Raw genomic sequence first — 19,636 nt, 5'->3', positions numbered from 1 at the left:
AGTCTTTTTTTTTCTTAACACTATAAGCTGCAACTACTAATTAAATATTGCTATCCTATTGGATTATCCATGCAGAATATAGTTACCATTCCTACTTATGCACATCGTCGGCTTTGCTAAAACATTCTCCTAAATTTCTCCCATGAATCTACATTTATTTTGGCCGGAAATGGAATCCTAGTGTACGTACTTGTTCCCCCAGCTTCTCACTTCACTTGACGCCAGTGATTTCTCGGCGCTGCCTATACTTTGCAAAGCAGGGACCAACTCGTCGCTTTCGGTATTTAAAGTGAAGGGGAACGAAGCCGATCTTCTCTCTCGAGACGCCCCCCACCCCCACTTCTCTACCGTTATCTTGATCACCACGGATCCTGGGGTCTGCACGGCCCTGGCCTATCAGCCATTTCGATTGATAACTTCATGCGAACATTTACTCAATCCCTCGTGCGTCAGCTTGGGCTGCTGTAACAAATTACCATAGATTGGGTGACTTTGACGACAACAACAACAACAAAAAACATTTAGCTTCACAGTTCTGTAGGCTGGGACTCTAAGACCAAGGCGCTGGCAGGTCTGGTGTCTGGCGGGGGAGCCTGTCTCTTGGTTTACAGAATGTTGTTTTCTCAGGGTGTCTTCACAAAGCTGAGAGAAGGGAAGGGAAGGGAAGGGACGGGGTGGGGGGGAATGGGGTGGGGGGGGTAGAAGCACAGGGACACAATCACCCCCTTAAAGCTCCGCCTCCTAACACCATCACATCGGAGGTGAGAAAGTCAGCAAGTGAACTTCAGGTGTCTCGGTCCGTAGCGCCTCCTACAGGCCAAAGGGAGCAAAGCCAGGGCACACACTCCATTTTCCGCGTTCTTTGACTCATTAGTAGCAGCGTTTGGTTTCAACATGTAATAATCATCAGACCCCTTCCCATGGCTGCAGTCGATTTGCTTGCCACCTGCTCACGAGTCCTGCCACCCAACAGGAGTGTTCTTATCCTTGGCAGGGGACAAGTGCCTTCCATAGGTCACAAATACTGAGGGCTCACTAAAACCTGAGGTCCTTAAAAACGGTAACTCTGACCTCTAGGTCTTTGTAAACCAAAGAGCAAAAACCGTGTCCTACATGTGCTCCTGATGTCAGTGAGGACAAGTAATGCGGTAGAAAGTGCCCAGACACGTATTGGTGCGAAGAGAGGCTCAGGCAGGTGACAAGTACCTGAGCCACTTGGGATGAGGTAAAGGACATGCCGAATGTGCCTTGGCCAGACCGTGTGCCTCACTCAGGAAGGACGAGCAGAGGCAGGGCATGGCGGCACAAAGTCCCGTTCGCGGTCACGCTCGGTGAAGCTAAACCGCATCTCTGAGCTGACGGTCAGGGGCCAAGGCAACGACGGACCCCGGATGCTGACCAACGAGCCGCCCTGTCTCCTACGAAGCCCAGGGATGGGACGGCCAGTGTCCGGACAGCAGAGGTAAAATGGGAGGCTTTTTCTTTTTCCTGGGGTCTGCATGCATACACCAGTACACGGTACACGTAAATGTTTATAAATGACACGCAGATGCCTTCTGTTTATGGATCTAGGGAGCATTTCATTTTCCCCCAGAACCAGACGAGACATGGGGAAAACTCCACTACATCAATAGCTGACCAGCGAAAACGAACCTAGTTTTCAGAACGGCAAATGAAGAACGGCCTCCGCTTGTCTGCGGTGTCGCAGAGGGAAAGCTGTGGCAGGGTCAGACACCTGCGGCCGAACCGCCGGCTCCGGGATGCGCGTGGCGGCCCCCCTCGCCCGTGTGCCACTCGCCGGGGCACAGGCGCGCACGGCTCTCCATCTCGACGTGCCGGGGCTCTTCAAACAGCGGGCCAGGCAGTGTGCCCACGCTCACGGAGCCCCCCCGCCTGTCGCGGACCTACGCGTCCGACCCCACGCAAGTGATTAGCGTTTCTTCCCCCGCCCCCGGCCCCAGCCAGCTTTCTGCCTTTCCAGTAACAGCAGCAGGACTGGCTAATGGAGTCGTGATGAGGGGCTGTATCATATCCAATCTTTCTGTTTATACGACACTTCTGGAATAAAAAGTTAGGCACTCACCGTTATAATTTACCTTAATTACAGTGTTTGTCGCTACTCATAATAAACAAGAGGATAATGGTATTTGCATGCATGGAAGAGGAAAATGAGACGTGGGAAGCATTTTTGATGGGCGCGGGGTTACTCAGGTGCTGGGAGGGAGAAGGGGAAATGTTTAATATCCCGCACCAAGTCCCGAGGGGCAGACTTAGGGCTTCTAATCCACTGCTGGTGAATGTTTATGTTCTCAAAAGAAAACATTTGAAAGGAGAATAAATATTATCAGAAGACACTCAAGGACCGCTAACATGAGGGTGGGGGCTGGGCAAGAGCCCGTATTCCTTGTAGGAGCCATGAGAAGCCCTGTAAGGAATGCAGAGGCTCTGACAATATGATTTTACGAGTCCAGAACTCTGCTACGTCCAGAACCATGCGGGGAGAGTCCATGGCTCCCAGACGCCCCAATCATCACACTTTGTCAAGCTCAATGCCTATGGCAGGGCCGTTTCTTAGAAGTTGCTTCTCTCCCTGTCTATATCGTTGGCATTCTTGTGGGTGGCCTTCTAGATCTTTCTCCATGTTTATGGAATCACATACAAACATGTGTATACTGACTAGAGAGGCGAGGGTTTTCCTGCTTTATAAACAGAGCCTACTTTTCTCACTGAATGGTATGAAAATCTCTCCATGGTAGCCAAATTAATCTTTACATAGCTGAATCACTTCCAAGGCATTCTTATACTTTAACTGATATATAATCTGTGATCTGTCGATACATACCCAATATGCGATGTAGTTTTTTGAGGATTATTTGGGGGAGGGGGCAATGAAAATAATGCTCCCATAAAACCCAGTTTACATACCGTATATATGTAAGTTGGTGTTTTTAGTCTTATAATCTATATTCCCAGAAATAGTACGGTGGAGTCAAAGAGTTTGCATGTTTTTAATAGGGGTTGTCAGACTGCTCTCCCCAAAATGTAAACCACTGTCATATCCATCAGAGTCCCTTTTTATCAGCATCTTTACCAGCAGTGTTTTCTTTTTTAATCTTTTGTTGTCATTTTTTTATTTTTGTTTCTTGTTTGTTTGTTTGTTTTGCTTTGTTTTTGTCAGTCAGAAGATTTCATTTGTATTATCCTAACAGTAGAGGATGGAACGTCATTTCATCTTGCTAGAGACCTGCGTTTATTATTATATGAATTGCCTATTTATATCTTTACCCATTTCCTTATAGACTGAACTTTTTATCAATATTTATAACTATAAATTGGAGATGGTAACCTTATATCTACCACATACATTGCAAATCTCGTCTCTATCTAATATTTAATTTGTGGTGATTATTTATGTCATCATTTAGCATAACCATAGAGGTTTTTTTTTTAACAACCAAATTATATTCCAGCCCTTATGTTCCCAAAAAAAGAAGGATCAGCAGAAAATCCATGTTCTGCAACTGCTAAAATTAAGACCAAAACATCCACTGAAATATAAACTTGGAAAGAATCCAGTATAATAAAGCTACATTTCCAAAAATGCATTCTTCGCCATCGACACAAACGGCCTCTTTCCCCTCCCTGGCTGAGAAGACCGTGGTCACACGTGAAGTCAGTACCGTGACGGGTCCTAGCCTACGAGCTGGATATAACTAACCCGTTGCTCTCCGTAATTCTCAAATCTGGGCAAAGCATTTATTTGAGGGGTTTTCAGCCCCCATGCTACTCTGTGCTCTCTCTAGGATGAATTCTACGAGCAGAACACACGCAGAGACCCTGTGTGACGTGCTTAGCTCAGAAATGGTCTCCATCATCGAGAGAACCGGGAATCCCGAAAGGAGGGTGGTGGAGATGTACAAAATGGGCTGAATTTGGAGGAAGACCCGACTCTCCGCTTCTTTAAAACAGTATATTCTCATCGAGAGTTTCTGTTACCCAGTTCTGTCATCTCCCAGAATCTTGCAAGTAATAAAATCACAGCCCTTTTCGTTAGGTGGTAAAGAGGGAGAGAAAGACATTTATCACTTTACCTGATCCTCCCAAGATCTTCCAGCATTGTTGGCTTTTCTACCTTGTTGAACTGTATCAGACGATAATTGGTATTGAAAATAAAGAAGATGTTTTATGGTGCTTCGACCCGCCCCACCCCTGCAAACAGTGGAAGAACACTGGCCTTTCAAAAGGGTGATGGAATCGCCTTTGAACTCACTGACTCTATCGGAAAGCCTAGGACCACTGTCAAATCATATCATAATCACAGGTGATATGTCCTCCGAGTCTCAGGGGCGACTTGTGTGTAATTGTTCAAAGCCCTGATCAGTTGAGGAAAATCCCACCGTTATACTTTACTGCCCTCAGTGAGCTGTACATTATTCATTTGAGAAGAGAGACCCGCACTACACGTATTACCTGAGATCTGAACACCGCACAAGACCCTGCAGCAGAGAAGAGAGAGACCACAAAACATTGCGATTCAGGCTGATGGCAAGTTGGGTTGCTGCGGCTTGATTTCTGACCCCAGCTGACACTCAAATTGGCATTCTTGAGAAGCAATTGTCAAGCTCTAAAAAATAACACGAATTTTAAAAACGGGATCTACTATATACCATAGTATCTATAGCTAATAACAATCCCCTATCGAATACTTAAGTTTGCTAAGAGGGCAGACCTTAGATTAACCATGCTTACGATAATAATAACAGCAATAGTGATGGAGGCGAGAGGAAACTTCAGATACCTTTACAGCCTTGACGGTACTGTTGGGGTTTCATAGGTACATTCTTATCCCCAAACTCATCGAGATCTATACATCAAATATGCATAGCTTTTTGTATGTCAATCACACCTCAATAAAGAGGTTTTTAATAAGATCTTTTAGATTATTTATAAACTAGATTCTATATGGGCATTTTACCAATGAAAGGATCCACTGGAAAAATAATTTTTTCTTTAGTTCATCTCTGTTAACAAGTGCTTGATCACTGTGCCTTCCAAATGGTGCACATCCCTTTCACAGGGGTCTCTGTGTGGATTCTGGATACTCAAACCCATTACTTCTCAACGTACAGCCCTATACCCTGGCTTACAACAGAATACATCAGTCTCGGGAAATCTTAATGGCCAGAGCAAAATCTTATTTTAACTATGAGAAATGTAAGCCTTCAAGTTTACGTTCGTTCATAAGCCAGATGCATTTCTCTTTGATAGAAAATCAAAGTTCTAAGCCACTGATAAAACTCCGGTGACATCCTGAGCTCCGCAGCTTTGATCTTCCTACAAAAGGTGTTAACGATGCAAGTGGCATTAACTAAAATCCTTGCAGGAAATCAAACGCTGCGCGGCTGTCTGGCTACGCCACTATCTGCCGTATTATTATTAACAGTGTGTCATGGAGTCTCTTACCCAGCACATTGCAAATGTTCACAGAGATTCATTTAGTCAACAAGCACTCCGGCCAGAACCAACACTGAGAACATGAAACGCACTGGCAAAATTATTTGGCTGGCCCCTCAAATACCGAACTTTCACTAGCCCAAGGTCTCTGGGGGAAAAAAAATACAATTGTAATAATTAAAAGAACACAGAGTGGGACGAGAAGACAGAAGGGCAAGTTTTTATGTAAGAAAGTAGCATCGTGGTCACAAGGAACACTGGGTAGATCTTGCAAACTCATGTCTTGCTTTGCCTGACGCCTTCTGAGACTCAACTGGGAAGGGAGGGCTTTTGAGAACCAGAACTGCTGATAGGAAGGGGGGAAAAGCAATATAAAGGCTGAAAAGAAATCCCATCACATACGTCACTGTAAGAATCTAACCGTACGCCTTCTAACCAGAATGGCATTTTATGTTGTGACAGTGAGGAATTCTGCTGCTAAGACGCTGAACAAAATCTCCCAAGAGCAGAATTACCTTTGGGACTTCCGTCACTTTTAGGATCACTTCCGAAGCATCAAAACACTACTATAGTAAGTGAAATATTATGCAGGGCTCTCCTACCATCCTTCTCGAACATTCCAGGGCCAAGGTTCTGTCTGAGATATGCTTTTCCTCCCTAAGGCAAACCCTCGGTACGAGGCCCTGGCTTATCTCCTGTCAATACGGCGACGACCCTCAAACATCCGTGTCCTCTTCCAAGCGTCTCCACAGGGTCCCGGCTCACCCATGTAGCTGACTGCCCTCTCCAACCGGATGAGAGATGAGAGCGGCCGGCTCGAAGGGGACGCGACTCTAGGAGAATTCTCGTTTTTGTCTCCAAAACTTGCATCTCCCCAAGACTTCTGTCTCAGGAAAGGCCCGCCCTCCAGCAACTTTCTCAACTCCAACACTTACAATTCCTTCTTAAATTCCCTTCGCCTCTCGCCCCGTGCCCCAGCCATCAGAGTGCCAATGACTCTGCTTCTAAGAGCGTGCCAACTACGTCCAGGTTTCTCCACCTCCGCAGAGGACACCTGGTCTGTGCCAGCATCGTGCACGCCTTGGTCAGTCACGTGTGACGAATTCCTAACTGGTCTCCTTGCTTCCCATCTTGCTACCCTACAATCCACTTCCCCACCAGTCACCATGACAACCTGAACGACAATTTAAAAATGCGAACACGTCCTGTCTCACCGCTGCTTCTCCCAAGGCTCCCCAACACCCCTAACGAACATCTGGTTTCACGTCCTGCCTTGCAAAAAGCCCCGCACACGCCAACTCTTGCCCGCCCGCCACTGTGGCCTCCACTCGTGCCACGCCCCCTTCCCTGCCACGCCCCCTTCCCTGCCACGCCCCCTTCCCTGCCACGCCCCTTCCCCGCCACGCCCACTCTCCATCACACCGCCTCTCCTCGGAGCACTTACCGCGACGGGACGCTTTTTCTTATTTATTAGGATGTGATTATTGTTCATGGTCTAACTCTCTAACCTAAAATGTGTGCTCCACGAGAACTGGAAGCTTGTCTTATTTGTCAGTACATGCCCAATTACGAAAGCAACCTCAGTAATATTTATGCGGTAGCGGATACAGGTTCTCTCTCCTTGTGACCGTCCTTACCAATTTCAAAAAAAAGTGGTTAGTGTGCTTCGTCAGGAATAGAAACACGGTTTCCAACCAGACATCCCGCGAGTCTGCGATGATCTCCACAGACAGGAAGAGATGCTTCAGAGGCACATTTGTTTATACAGATGTTTGTCCATCCGGAATTTTCTTTCACATGAACCACCAATCATGTGTTTTCGGCAAAGAAATTACACAGTGTGAGTGGGTTCCAACCCTCAAAATATTTGCGAGCTCAGTGAAATAAAACCAAGACTCTATTTGCAGAAACCTATAGCTGCTTTATTTTGCAATGACATTCAAAGTAGGGAGGATCTATTGCTTCATAATTCTTTCAATAATAATTTTCTGCAATGGAGCTCCCTTGGTGACCTTTAGCAAAAAAAGGGCGTAAACGTACATTGGATTAAGAAGTTATGAGTCATCCACTGGGCTTGGCCATCCAGGTGACTTCTGAGTGACCTTGGTCAAATAAGGGTGACAAGTGCAGGCAGGTGGAGGTGACCCAGGAAGATATACCCTCTACACTATCTACACTTAGAAACTGGCCTGAAATCAGAGGAATAAGAAGAAGCTACTCTAAATCTATAGTCTTCACAACCATGCACCTGTGGTTAGAAAGGTAAGTTGTAGAGTTATCTGACCATTTAGGATTTGCTTAAGAAAACAAAAGTTGCTTTGTAAACACTCTGCCATAAAGACAGGATATGAACAAGAAAATAAGAGTCAAAGTTAAAATATATATGACACTTAATATTATAATCACAGAACAAAGTTAGACCATTAAAATTCACTTTTTTATTATTGCTATTATTATGATATCCCAGAAGAAACTGCTAAGAACTTTACACACACCTGGATTATGAAATAATCTTAGAAGACCACAACACAGAGCATGAAATAGAAAATTATGAAAAGAAATGTAATTGGCTCCATAGAAAATAGGGCAGTGGAATGATAGATAATGTTAGCATATAACTATGCGTCCAACTGAGTTAAGAAGGAAGAAATTCCAGGAAAATAGAGAAAAGTCAGAGTTGCTTAGAAGGGAAGAACTAGACCCGCCGACCAAGCAGGCACCGTGACGACGTGAACGGCAGCGCTGTGGTTCCGTGATGAAGTTTGGAGCCGGCACTAAGCACGACGTGTGCACGCGTCGCGGAGGCTGCTCCTGCTCGTGTGGCGCCTACCAAGTGCCCAGCCTCCCACCTGCTGCCTCCGGCCGTGAACACACAGGTGTCAGCACGACACAGGTGTGTCCGGGGATGGCTGGCGAGAAAGGTGGGCAACTGTCCACACGGCACGATACAAAACGTGCGTGTGTGTGTGTGTGCATGTGTGTGTGTGCGTGCGCACGCGTGTGCATACACATACGCCCACGTGCAAGCTCACGTATGCTCACAGCGCCACGGTTGTGAAAGTCCTTTTAGTTTAAGGTGCTGCAGCACTGAGATCATCCTCTATCAGGTGGGTCCTCCGTAGCTGTCAAATAATTTACCAGAAGTTCATCATTAGGCCACAGAGCTGGGCTTTGGTACACTGTTTCAGACGTTTTTTCATTGAGTATAAGCCCGCCCGACAGACCTTCACAAGTCCCGGTAATACTGCCATTTACCTCTGTATCCTCTAACCATATACATGTCCAGATGACTACATCTGTACATCCACACCAGTGTCTATATCTACATCTGTCTGCGATCTATATCTTTACTCCTACCTATGTCTCTATCTTATCTATTTATCTGATCTATCTTAGATACCTATCTACTTATCTATCATCTATCTATCTATCTATCTATCTATCTATCTTCTACCTTTTATCTTCTATCTATCTGTCTCTACATACTCAGTTGACCCCTAATTGTGCACCCAGCACAGCAGAGACTCCTTAAAGATGGAACATATATGTACACGCAAGTAACAGCCTCCCGGGACGACGACCACGGGGTTCTGAGCTTGGTCAGTGCCGTGACCTGCCGATCATGCTGTCTATGTTTACATTTAATAATACGTACTTCTTGAAGAAGACGCCGATGAAATTCTGCTGTGACATGACCGGAGGTCCAAACGCTCAATTTAAGAAACGTTAAATGCCAGGAAGGACTGACATCTGACCCCGCAGTGGAGGGGAGGGCCTTGGCCCACGTGCCACTCGAGCCTTCTTGCCTCCTTTGCAATTTTCTTCACACCGTATGGTATAGACAGCCGGCGTCTGCGGTATAGAGACCCCGGAAGGATCGCGCGCCCTCTCTCATCTCTGACACACTAGGAATGGTGTTAACTTGCATGGAAAGCAGTAGAGTGGGTGGCCTCAGCCGGACAATATGGGGTCGGTTTGTAATGAATACAGCATATCTAATTCTGTAATTATTGGAAAAAAAAATCATGAAATAAATATCTTGAATCGAATGAAGCGCGATCGTAAGGCAGGTGGAGAGTGTTTCCATCACCCTGTGAAAGGCCACTAGACAAGTCGAGTTTCGGAAAATTTCAGTCGGAATCACGTCGTCTGGCGACAGACTCGCCGTGTGCCGGGGAGGTGTGTACGGGGGAGATGGACGCGATCGCGTCGGGGGCCTCGCGGTCCGAAGAGGAAGACGACGCGAACACGAGGAAGGCTACGCGGAACCCGAGTCTCGGTGGCCACTGAGGCGACACACGTGGGAATGGGGAGACGCCCCGGAGGCGCGCCTCGGTCCAACGGGCGCGCGGAGCGCAGAGGGGGCGGCGCGCGAGCCGGGACCTGGGGAAGGAGCCGCTCTCCGCCCACCGCCCACCGAGCGGCACGGGGCGGGTCAGACCACACGCGCCGAGCACCGGCTGCGGGTAGACGTGGGATATCCCCGCTCCCTCCTCTAGCGGACAGCCTCACGGACGCCCAGCTCCGTGTCCAAATCAGAAGGAAAGTTCTTCTCACTGGGTTTGAAAAATCCCAAAAGACCCTTCCTCCCTCCCTCCCTCCCTCCCTCCCTCCCTCCCTCCCTCCATCCATCCATCCTGAAACAAACAATCACTGACGGCTTTTTCTGCCTTGGCTGCTTCTCTGCGCCCGGAGGTGGTGCAGTGTGAGCCACACAGGCAGGAGTCCCCGCCCGCGTGGAGACCGCCCTGCGGGGAGCAGGAATTACACGGAGCGCTGGGGAAGGAGTGGGGTCGCGTCCCTGGACCACACTGGCCTCCGGGGGTTGGAGGGCAGGGAGACAGGCAGCTATGGCAAGACGGCAAGACGGCAGGACCAGAGACGTAGGCAGGTCCGGCCAGGGAAACGTGGTGTCCTAAAACCAGACGGTGAAAGTGCCTCAAGGAGGCATGAGCGGCAGGAGCGCCTCTGACTCTGACCGTCAAGTGCAAAGCGGACGGAGCCGCAAGGGCTGGATTCAGCAACGTGGCCGGGACAGGCGACCTTGATGTGGACGACTGAGGGGTCGGAGCGGGCGTAAGAGGAAATGGAAACTCGGGAGTTGAGGGTAACGAACGCAAGCGAGAGACTTTAAGGGGCTCCTCTGCAAAGGGGAGAGAACTGCGTCATGGCCGGAGGGGGAATGAGAGTCGACAGGCCGTTTCTTTTTTTAAGATGGAAATTCGTGCATCCCTGTTGGAAAGACCCAGGGGAGAGAGGAAATAAAACCCGATGGCGCAGGGGGAAGGGGAGGATTCCTTAAACGAGCTCTTTGAGGAGGAGAGAGAAACGGAATGTCCGCACCTGAGCCGAAGTCACGGCCTCGGCTAGAACAAGTCAGAGTGACCACCAGATGGGACACGGGACCGGCCGGCTTTGGCAGGTGCCTCGTCTCAAGCCATCGTCGTTGCAAGGATGCGGCTCGCTGTGGAAGGGGGAGAAAGAGTTCTCGAAAGGTCTGTGGCCTCTTGGCTATACGCAGGGCGGTCACCACCACCCCACTCAAAAAAACCTGCACCGTGGTGAATAACTTAGACGCCCCCACCTGATTCCTCCACACGGGGAATGCAGGATTTCCTCGTCATGCTTAGATATGGTTATATGAAACTGTGGTGGCGCTTACTTCCCAGAATCTCCTGACCATCTTCCCAACCTTCGCGTTCCATGCTTTGGTTTAACCAATAGTGGTTACTGCCCAAGCTTTAAGCAAAAGCGAATGAGACAAAAACACTCCGATCCCTTTGTGGCCTGGGAGGCTGAAAGAGACACAAACGCACACGGAAGCCACATGAAAAGCTCCAGGAGAGAAAACATGGACCGATTCGGTCGGCAGCCCTGAAGCCGGAGAAGGCTCTCCACCCTTCTGATCTGGAGACGATGCTATAGGAGAACCTCGAGCCTCGTGGCACCCCGAACTCCAACTGTGGGGTCATTTTTATGCCCTTGTGGACGTTCTCCCAAAAGAGATCTTCTACGTGATTTAGTCAAAATGGCAATTTCCTTCCATGCACGTGGAAAGCTTCAAACCCAAGCAGTGAACCCCCAATACAGATGCCCCCCTAACGGGCGACCAGGAATGAATGGCACATGTTCCCAGCCCGATTTAAACACGAAACAAAGGAAAAAAAACAACTCCGACCTTCCCCACACATCTGCGATTCACAAATATTTACAGCAGCTACAAGGCCAGCAACCTCCGTCCAGTCCGATAGCATACACGGCAGACGCTCACCTAAACGAACGGGACAATGCGGGCAAGTCCCACACGGAAGGAACAGGAGGAGAGGAGCGGGTGTCCCGCAGTTTTATAACGGGACGCAGCCCAGCGTGGGCGATGGGAGCAGACGGCTCCACGGCGAGTGACCTCTGCGAACGCAGAGCGGAACGCAGAGTGTGACACGCAGGTCGGCTGTCCCCGGGCCTTTCCAGGCCGTCCAGCAGGCCGACGAGACGGCAGCCTGGGGTGCACGGGCAGCGTCCACGGACCTCACGCTGCTGGCGTTACCAAGGACGATGGGCTAAATCTTTATCCCCAGACACAACCACTCAGCATGTCGGAGCAAGCGATGTACTGCGTCGATCACACACGTGGAAACGCACCGCAAATAACCACAAATCGCGGCTCGCGTCGGCCACAGACACTGGCAGCGCGGGCGGCAACGCGCCCCGCCCGACGTGGGCGGCGGTTTCCGTCGGCGGAGGCGTCGCGGGCGAGCCTTTCCCGTCCGCGGCTTCCATAACGAGCATTCACTAGTCACTATTCTACTCCTTTTTCCTTCGTTCTTTCAAATTGCAAATTTTAACTTTCAAAATCTTAGACAGTGAATATTTGGCTTGTGAGGTACCAACGTCCTCAACGGCAGAGAGAAGCTCTTCGCAATTTGGTACATATTGATATATACATATGTACTGGTCAGACAGACTTTCTACCACACGTGACTTGTGTGTAGAGATTATATGTTTGCTTGTGTTTAATAAGTTAAGATGAATGGATTATATTAACTATGTTATTCTGAAACGTCTTTTTTTCTGGTTAATAAAGTGTCATGCATGGCTTTTCATTACTTTTATAATCATTATTTATTTAAACCATAGCAATGAAAATGAAGAACACATTTACTGTTTATGCAGCATGTACTCAGGAACCAGTGGCTCTTGGAAAAGGCCACCTCCGAACAGTCTGCTGCATCAGGTTCGCGGGTTGGCTACCGTTAATGATTCCCGCCAATGACTGAATGAATCGATGTACAAATGAACAAAAAAAGAAAGTCGTTCCCTGCAGAAGCTCCCTAAAGAAACACAAATGAATCGGTTCTCCTTGTCCTTCTTTTTACATAACCAGGAAAGGGTCTTTTATAAGAAAAAGTTAAATTAAAAAAAAAAAAAACAACACCTCATTTGAGGTATGTGGCAAAGGGTGTCCCGTGTTATCCCACGATTTATGTATGTCAGTCTCGTTCGGACTTGGCTCTAGTTCTTGTAAACGTCTGCTTTTGCTTGTAACAAAAGAGAGAGATTTGACACCAGAATACTTTCGTGCAGCGTAATCATCAGAGACCCCAAAGCCATTGCACGTTTGCCCGATACGCGTAAGCAGCAGGAGGCGTGAGGTGCAAGTGAAACTGAAACGGGGGGCCGGCCGCAGGTGGGCGGGGGCAGCTGTGCCCAGGGCGCCCTTACGGGGCCTCCCGAGCGGCCTCGCCGGGGACGCGGCCCCAGGGAGCTCTGCCACAAGCGTGTGTCTTTCCGAGAGCTTGCCCGTGCACGGCCGTTTTTAACCGCCGGGATCGGCGACGCTCTGAGCTGTCACGGTGTCTGAACCTACAAAAGCGTTGGTTTCGTCACTTCCCACGCAGACGGCTGGCTTACCGAGGAGGGGAGAGTGACGAGTGTCTTCTTCGCTCCTGTACCGCACTAAGGACCCAGCGCCATCTGCACCCTCACGCGCGACGCTCACACACCAGCGCTGCAGAAAAAAAAAAAAAAGAAAAAAAGAAAAAAAGATCCTATTAGCCTCATTTAAAAGATGCTGTGGTCTTTGCTCCTCGATTCTAGAATGTTCCATGAGGGCCCTGCACGCTCAGAGTGAGCTGCTCTAGCGACGTAAGACATCAAACAGTGTGATACCGGACGGCTTGGAAACCTCGCCAGGCTCGTCCCGGCTTGATATCACAGGCGCTGAAGGATTTCACTCCTTAGAAAAGGAGGAATGAAAACTCAAATGTCTTAAACGCATGAAACAAATCTCAGGAAATAACGGAAAGAACTAGCATTTCAAACCCACTCGAATTACCTCGAAGCCAGACTGGCTGTGTGAATTTACCCATTTTTTGACGGCTCTTTCATACTGTTTTGGGGAGCACGGTCCCTTAAGTAATGCGTTTTAAAAATAAGAGATAAAGGCAGAAAGCTACAGAATACACTGCACCACAGTGTATTAATTTATTTGGTGAACAATATGAGCTTTGATGGGAAAAAGAATTATAAACCATAAGAATGATTCACTTTCCTAAAACCAAGTAAAACCATATGACCTCCCCCATCAGATTTAACATATAAAAAGCCTGAAAACTTGATCTTATGACATGATGGAAAGGCGACCGCAAAACACCAGCCTGCCTCGAACCCCGGATGCCAGCAGGCGAAGGAATGGGCTACTTCCCATTTCTCGTTTGCAAAGGAAATGTGTCCATTAGTCCTGAAGTACGCCTGTTATCTCGAATACCTCGCTTGACGGCTCATGCTCTTCCCGTTGTCTTAGTTCACAGATTTCCTTTTTACTCTCTACATGGGAGCTTCCAGCTGCCGTGAACCCAGAACACACTGATGTCTCCTGTCCCACCCGGCACGCACATTTGGGCAGAATGATGACAAGAAAGGGAGAGAAGAACTCCTGGAACATCCTGGAACATCCCGGAACATCCTGGCTAGTCCTCTATTCAACGATTCCCACACCACCTCCTTCAGTATACTATCTAAACGCCATCTGCCTGCAGAAAATATACTGAATTACAGCATCTGGAAATTTGTAAAATTTTATATCTCCTCAAATGCAATTTGGAAGTCCTGAGGTTCAGAGGCCAGAGGACCCCGGCCAAGTGACACCGTCTCTCTGAGAGGCTTCCGCCCCCAGGAGGCGCCTTGGATTGGTTCCCGGGAAGGGCAGGGGTGACCTGAATTGCCCAGGAAGGCGCCCGCAGCCCAGGCACGCTGACACACTGGAGCGTCCAGGATTCCGACTGGTCCCAGCGGAGCCTTCAAAAGCTCGTGACATCATTCTCTGGAAAGGAGGAGGTGCAGACGCAAGTCCTCGAGGCCAAAAGAGGAGTAAGGGAGCTGTCCCCAAGGCCAGGAGACACGCTCGGCCCAGGAAGACGTCCTAGGGGCGGCTAGTTCTCCCCTCGCGGCACCGTGGTCTCTCCTTCGGGTGCGGCCACAATGAGTTGGTTGGGACTTCTTTGTTAAACAGCATGTTTGACTACACCGAGTTTCTCTCCAGAGCCCTAAAAATCTGTTTTACAATTAGTGCTAAAATGTCCTTGTATTTGTTTATACCTTAATCAAAGTGTAAGTAATAAAGTCGGACAGACCCACTGCTTGCTGCTGTGAACACCTGATGATTTCCATCAGCTCCCACGCGTCGGAGCTGAATCAAAAACAGGGCTGATAATTAAGGTCTGGTGGCTGAGCTCCCCCAGCGAGGTCGTAAATTAGCTGACGCGGCCCCTCAGCTAGGACAGCCAAGAGTCAGGCCTGCAGAAAATGTCCATCTTCTTCAACGGCAAAGGAGATAGAGGCCAACAAGGAGGCGTAAGAATTCAGAACCACAGATGCAGCCAGGCAACAAATACCGCAGGAGAGCACCCCTGCCGGACCCCGGCCCCTCCTGCGAAGAGGCACCCTCGGGCACCAGAACGCCCAGCACACGGGTTGCCATGGCTCAGGGGCCAGCGCAGCTTCCCCTAGAATCCGCGGTCTAAACCGGAAACCAGTTCCAGCCAGAGGATCCGGGCACGCACACCCCAAAAAGGCTTAACTACGCCTCTGTTTACATCAACTGTTAACGAGACGGTTCACCGCCCTGGGGCCTGAGGGCCAGTGGACGGCAGCAGGACCTTCTGCTCCGCAAGATCGACCCTTGCCTGGGTACGAGCTCCACCCACTAGAGGCACACGGGTCACTCCACACGACGCCCCCGAGCGAAACTACAGCGACAAAGCAGTGACCTTGAAGAGGAGCTCGGCTAAAGTCACGGACAACGTTCCCTTCAGGTTGGGAGGCTGAGCTCACCCACTCCCCGGTGAGGTCATACGTTAACTGACGTATATGCCACAAATCACTGACTATTCTCTAGAAAACTGAGTAGGTAGAGAAAGGACAAAGCCCCAGAGGCTTGCCTCAAGCTGGAGAGTGGCATATTTGGAGATGGATATTAATTTACTCATGAATGAGAAACTCTTTACGTTTTATTAACATACAGAAGTCCTCATGGAGTCACTTCTATGTTATTCTCATTCTTTTTTCCTTTAGCTGAGTGTCAACTGTAGTTGAAGCATCCTAGAATCCTCTTCTACATCAAGAGTCTCAGTTAGAGCTGTGCCCCCCAAAACCATGCCTGGCACCCCTGTGCAGAACTAGCCCTGCGAGGCATTGAGATTTATAAACAATAAATCTTTCCCGGAAGTTGTACCCTATAGTCACCTCTTAAAATCTCTAAACTGAAATGCATAAATAAAACTAAAACATCAATTATAACTTAGCTAAATAGAACACATGGTTTTCTTCTAAAATATGCAACCTTCTTCCCCCAGCCCATTCTACTCGGAATGAGAAAAAAAAAATTTGGATTGAAACACTCTCCTGGAGATCGAAGGGCAGCAGAATGGCGGCCATTATCCTGAAGATGCGTGAGAGAAATTAAATTTCAGGCCAGTCTGCAGAGCTCAGTTTAGAAACCATACCACGATAAAATCACAAGAAATACAGTGAAAGTGGGCAAGACCGCCCGGCATCGTAGAGACGTTCGGTGGAGAGTGGAAGCCCGCAGGTCGCAGGAAGCCGACGAGCCGTTAGCCTAGGGCTTCCCACCTCCCGACACTTCGCCAGTACCGGGAGCTCGAGGGCCATCTCGTCACCAGCCGAGCGGTCACTCTCCCCCCCGCATGGCCACGTACAGTGGGCGGGCAGAAGAAGACAAAGCAAGAACCGATTATGCTCTCGGCAGCTCATACCGGCCACTGTGTGATCTGCGCTACGCAATCCAGTGAAACCATAAGAAATCGGACGAAAGGGAGAGGCCACTTCCAGGCGGAAGAGTCAGGGACGGCCTCCGGGAAGAAGGGAGACGTGATCTGGGCTTTGGGGGGTGGGGGGGCTGTTAACGGAGTGGATGGAGTGGGTGCGTGACCGCATACGGCAGAGCGGGCGGGAAGCCCTCAAAACCCGAGGACGGAAAAGAGAGCCATCTGGGCTAGTGCCGCGCCGAGCGGGAGTGTCGGGTCCCGCCCTCGGGGCGGGTGAACGGAGGGAACCCCGACCTTGGGGCCAGCTGCAGGGCCGCAGACTGAAAGGGGGCAGGGGCAGCGGCTGTGCCGCGGGGGAGGGCCAGGCCCGGGGGCAGCGAGGACGCACGTGGAGAGCCGGCCGCGCGCTTCTGCTTGTGGAGGAGAAGCTGGACGTGAGCGGGAGACCGCGTCCCAGGTAGGAGGCCGAGGGGCGGGCAGGGGCGGCCTCAGAGGCTACGGTACCGGCGAGGCGGCCTGGCATGCACTGCCCAGCAGGGCCGAATGGGAGGAGGACTCAGAGGAGCTGCTCCGGAGAAAGACAGACAGACAGACAACGATCACCCACGGGAAGAGCGAGTCATCACACCGCAGGCCCAGTGGAAGGCCGGGATGAGAGAGGATGGCCGCTCTGTGGGGGACGGACGAGGAGGGCACAAACCAGGGGCAAGGAGCCGCCACAGGAGGACTTCAGAGTTCAAAATTTGTTTTTTAAAAGACTATAAGTCATTGCTCATTTTCGCAAAACATTAGTTGTATAGAAACAGTCTAGAAACTGAGCGTGTGCTACATGAAGAATGAATGAATATCTTTAAATTTAAAGCAATACTGTAAATGATGAGAATCGGAAGTTGCTCGCGAGGAGTTAAAATGCAAAGTTAAGTACAGGGTTTTTTTTGTTGCCACTGGTTCGGTGGAGAAGTCCCGTCTGGAGACTCCACCACTCGGCGGCGGATGGGGGCGAAGGCCGCCCGTTCGCCCCCTGTGCAGTGACCCCTTTTCTGATGCTGCCGCTCACTTTGCCCTTCCTGCCCGAGGTCACCCCTGACGGACGGTCTGCATTGCTCTGTACGGTCCTCGGAGACATCCCAGTGGACATTCAGGGTACAGAAAGATGCTGCCTAAAATACAGGCAGACTTCTGTGGGCATGGGGCAGGAGTGTCAACAGAAACCCCCAGCCACTCAAGAAAAGAAAAGCGAGCGCTGGCAAAAGGAACAGAGAAAGAGGCATCAGGGTAAAAATGGTCCAGTGGAGAGGGGACAACGGGGACGGAAGGAAGGGCACTTGAGAAAGGAGGGAGGGGCCGGAGACATGCGCGAGCAGCCGCCTGCAGAGACAGTCAGGTGTTCTGGAAAGGTGCAGACTTGTAAGGACATAACCACAGGGTCCTCTGCTCCTAGCTGCCCCCACACTCCTGAGCGAAAGTCCCAGCCTTCGAGAAAACAACGCGCCGAGGAAAAGCAAACCGCGCCAAGCCTAAGGTGATGAAGGATGCGTACGGTACAGGCGAAGGCCTCAGTTTACCGCGGTGAGTGCCGTTCCAGCTGCCGCTCGCCCCTGCCCTGCGGCCGATGCCTCGGGGGTCAGAGGCTGACCCACGGAGTCGGTTCCCTCCAAACACCAGCTTGCCGACCGCCTTCTGTTCAAGACAGGTCAGGATTCAAACGCAAAGCTTAGCGCGTCGTTTTGTGTGGATTTGCTCAGTATCTCCATCTAACCTCTGCACATTAGCTGACGTTACGATGCCTTGGTGCTGAGAGTGAGGCCGGAAAGGGACATGATGCCGTGGCCCCCAGCCTTAGGATGCTTTCTGTCCTAGAAAGCATCCCCTCGCCCCTCGGGTCCCCCGCAATGGCCAGCGAGTGGATTCCATGCTGTACTCCAGCCAGACTCCACGTTTGCAAACAGCGTCTGAATCGAGCAGTGTTTCCACAGAAAAACATCAGTGCAAAGAGCTGCGGCTTCAGACAGTTAAAGATCTTACACAAGAAGTGTGCGATAGAGTAAACATATGGGGGGAAAACATCTAAAATCGGTTCTTGAGAGTCGTAACTATATAATAATTTTGTACTCCAAAAAGTAAACCCATGTTTTGCCTTACTTTCCCTATCGGTTTTATATGGCCAATGAGAACCTTTCTTCTGGTCACAGTCGAGTACAGGATGTGTGGCAGAATGACCTGTGTAATGCCACAGTCACTAGGAAGGGCTCTGTCTTCAAGGAAGTCGCCGTTTAGAAAAGCTTTCTCCCAAATCGAAAACAACCTCATTTATAACCAGCTGATTAGTTTCTACAGACAGAATGCCACATACTGGTCCAGACAATTTAATACAGAATCTCTTTGATAACTATCTTGTGTGCACTTAAAAATAATAAGCGTCAGATGTCACGGTTTTCCTTCTTTAAAACTCTGGCTATCTTAGGGACAAAGTAGTAACATCTGGAGATCAGCCCCAATGATGGGCGAGGCCTCGGGGACAGTGTGTCCTCCCATGGGGACATAAGACTTCACATTTGGGTAATTTAATGATGCAATCATCAGGCTCGGAGAGCAGGCAGAGGTAAATCCTACCTCCCGAAACCAGAGCAGGCACTTCTGAAGCTTGTACCCGGAGAGAAAGACGCACCAGGAAGGGAAACACGCCTCCTCCTTGGAGCCTCCACACCCACATCCACCCGGGCCCCTCTCTTCATCAGTTAGCTGTCGCTGTCAAATGTGATGCCTCAGAAATATTAAACACAGCTGAGACCTTTACAAAGGAAGGCGGAAGCTGGAGATTCTATTCCTCTAAGTGCTGACTAATCCCAAACACATTTCAGAAGAAAGAAACCCAATCGTTTTCCATTCGGTGTTCCTGC

At 49.7% G+C, this 19,636-nt stretch overlaps 1 protein-coding gene across 1 annotated transcript in view; it reads right to left on the bottom strand.

Annotated features, from left to right (window-relative positions):
• SEMA5A (semaphorin 5A) overlaps positions 1 to 19,636 on the bottom strand; it is a 384,915-nt gene that overhangs the window by 287,085 nt on the left and 78,194 nt on the right. Inside the window, exon 2 of the mRNA XM_016164969.2 lies at positions 13,363 to 13,459. The gene's annotated coding sequence lies outside the window, so the exon portion shown is untranslated. The remainder of the gene's footprint in view (positions 1 to 13,362; positions 13,460 to 19,636) is intronic.

This window comes from Rousettus aegyptiacus, unplaced genomic scaffold, assembly GCF_014176215.1.
Source record: "Rousettus aegyptiacus isolate mRouAeg1 unplaced genomic scaffold, mRouAeg1.p scaffold_m13_p_8, whole genome shotgun sequence".
NCBI classification, from domain to species: Eukaryota; Metazoa; Chordata; class Mammalia; order Chiroptera; family Pteropodidae; genus Rousettus; species Rousettus aegyptiacus.
Note: the sequence above shows the minus strand (reverse complement) of the source record. Positions and strands in the feature narration are given on the sequence as shown.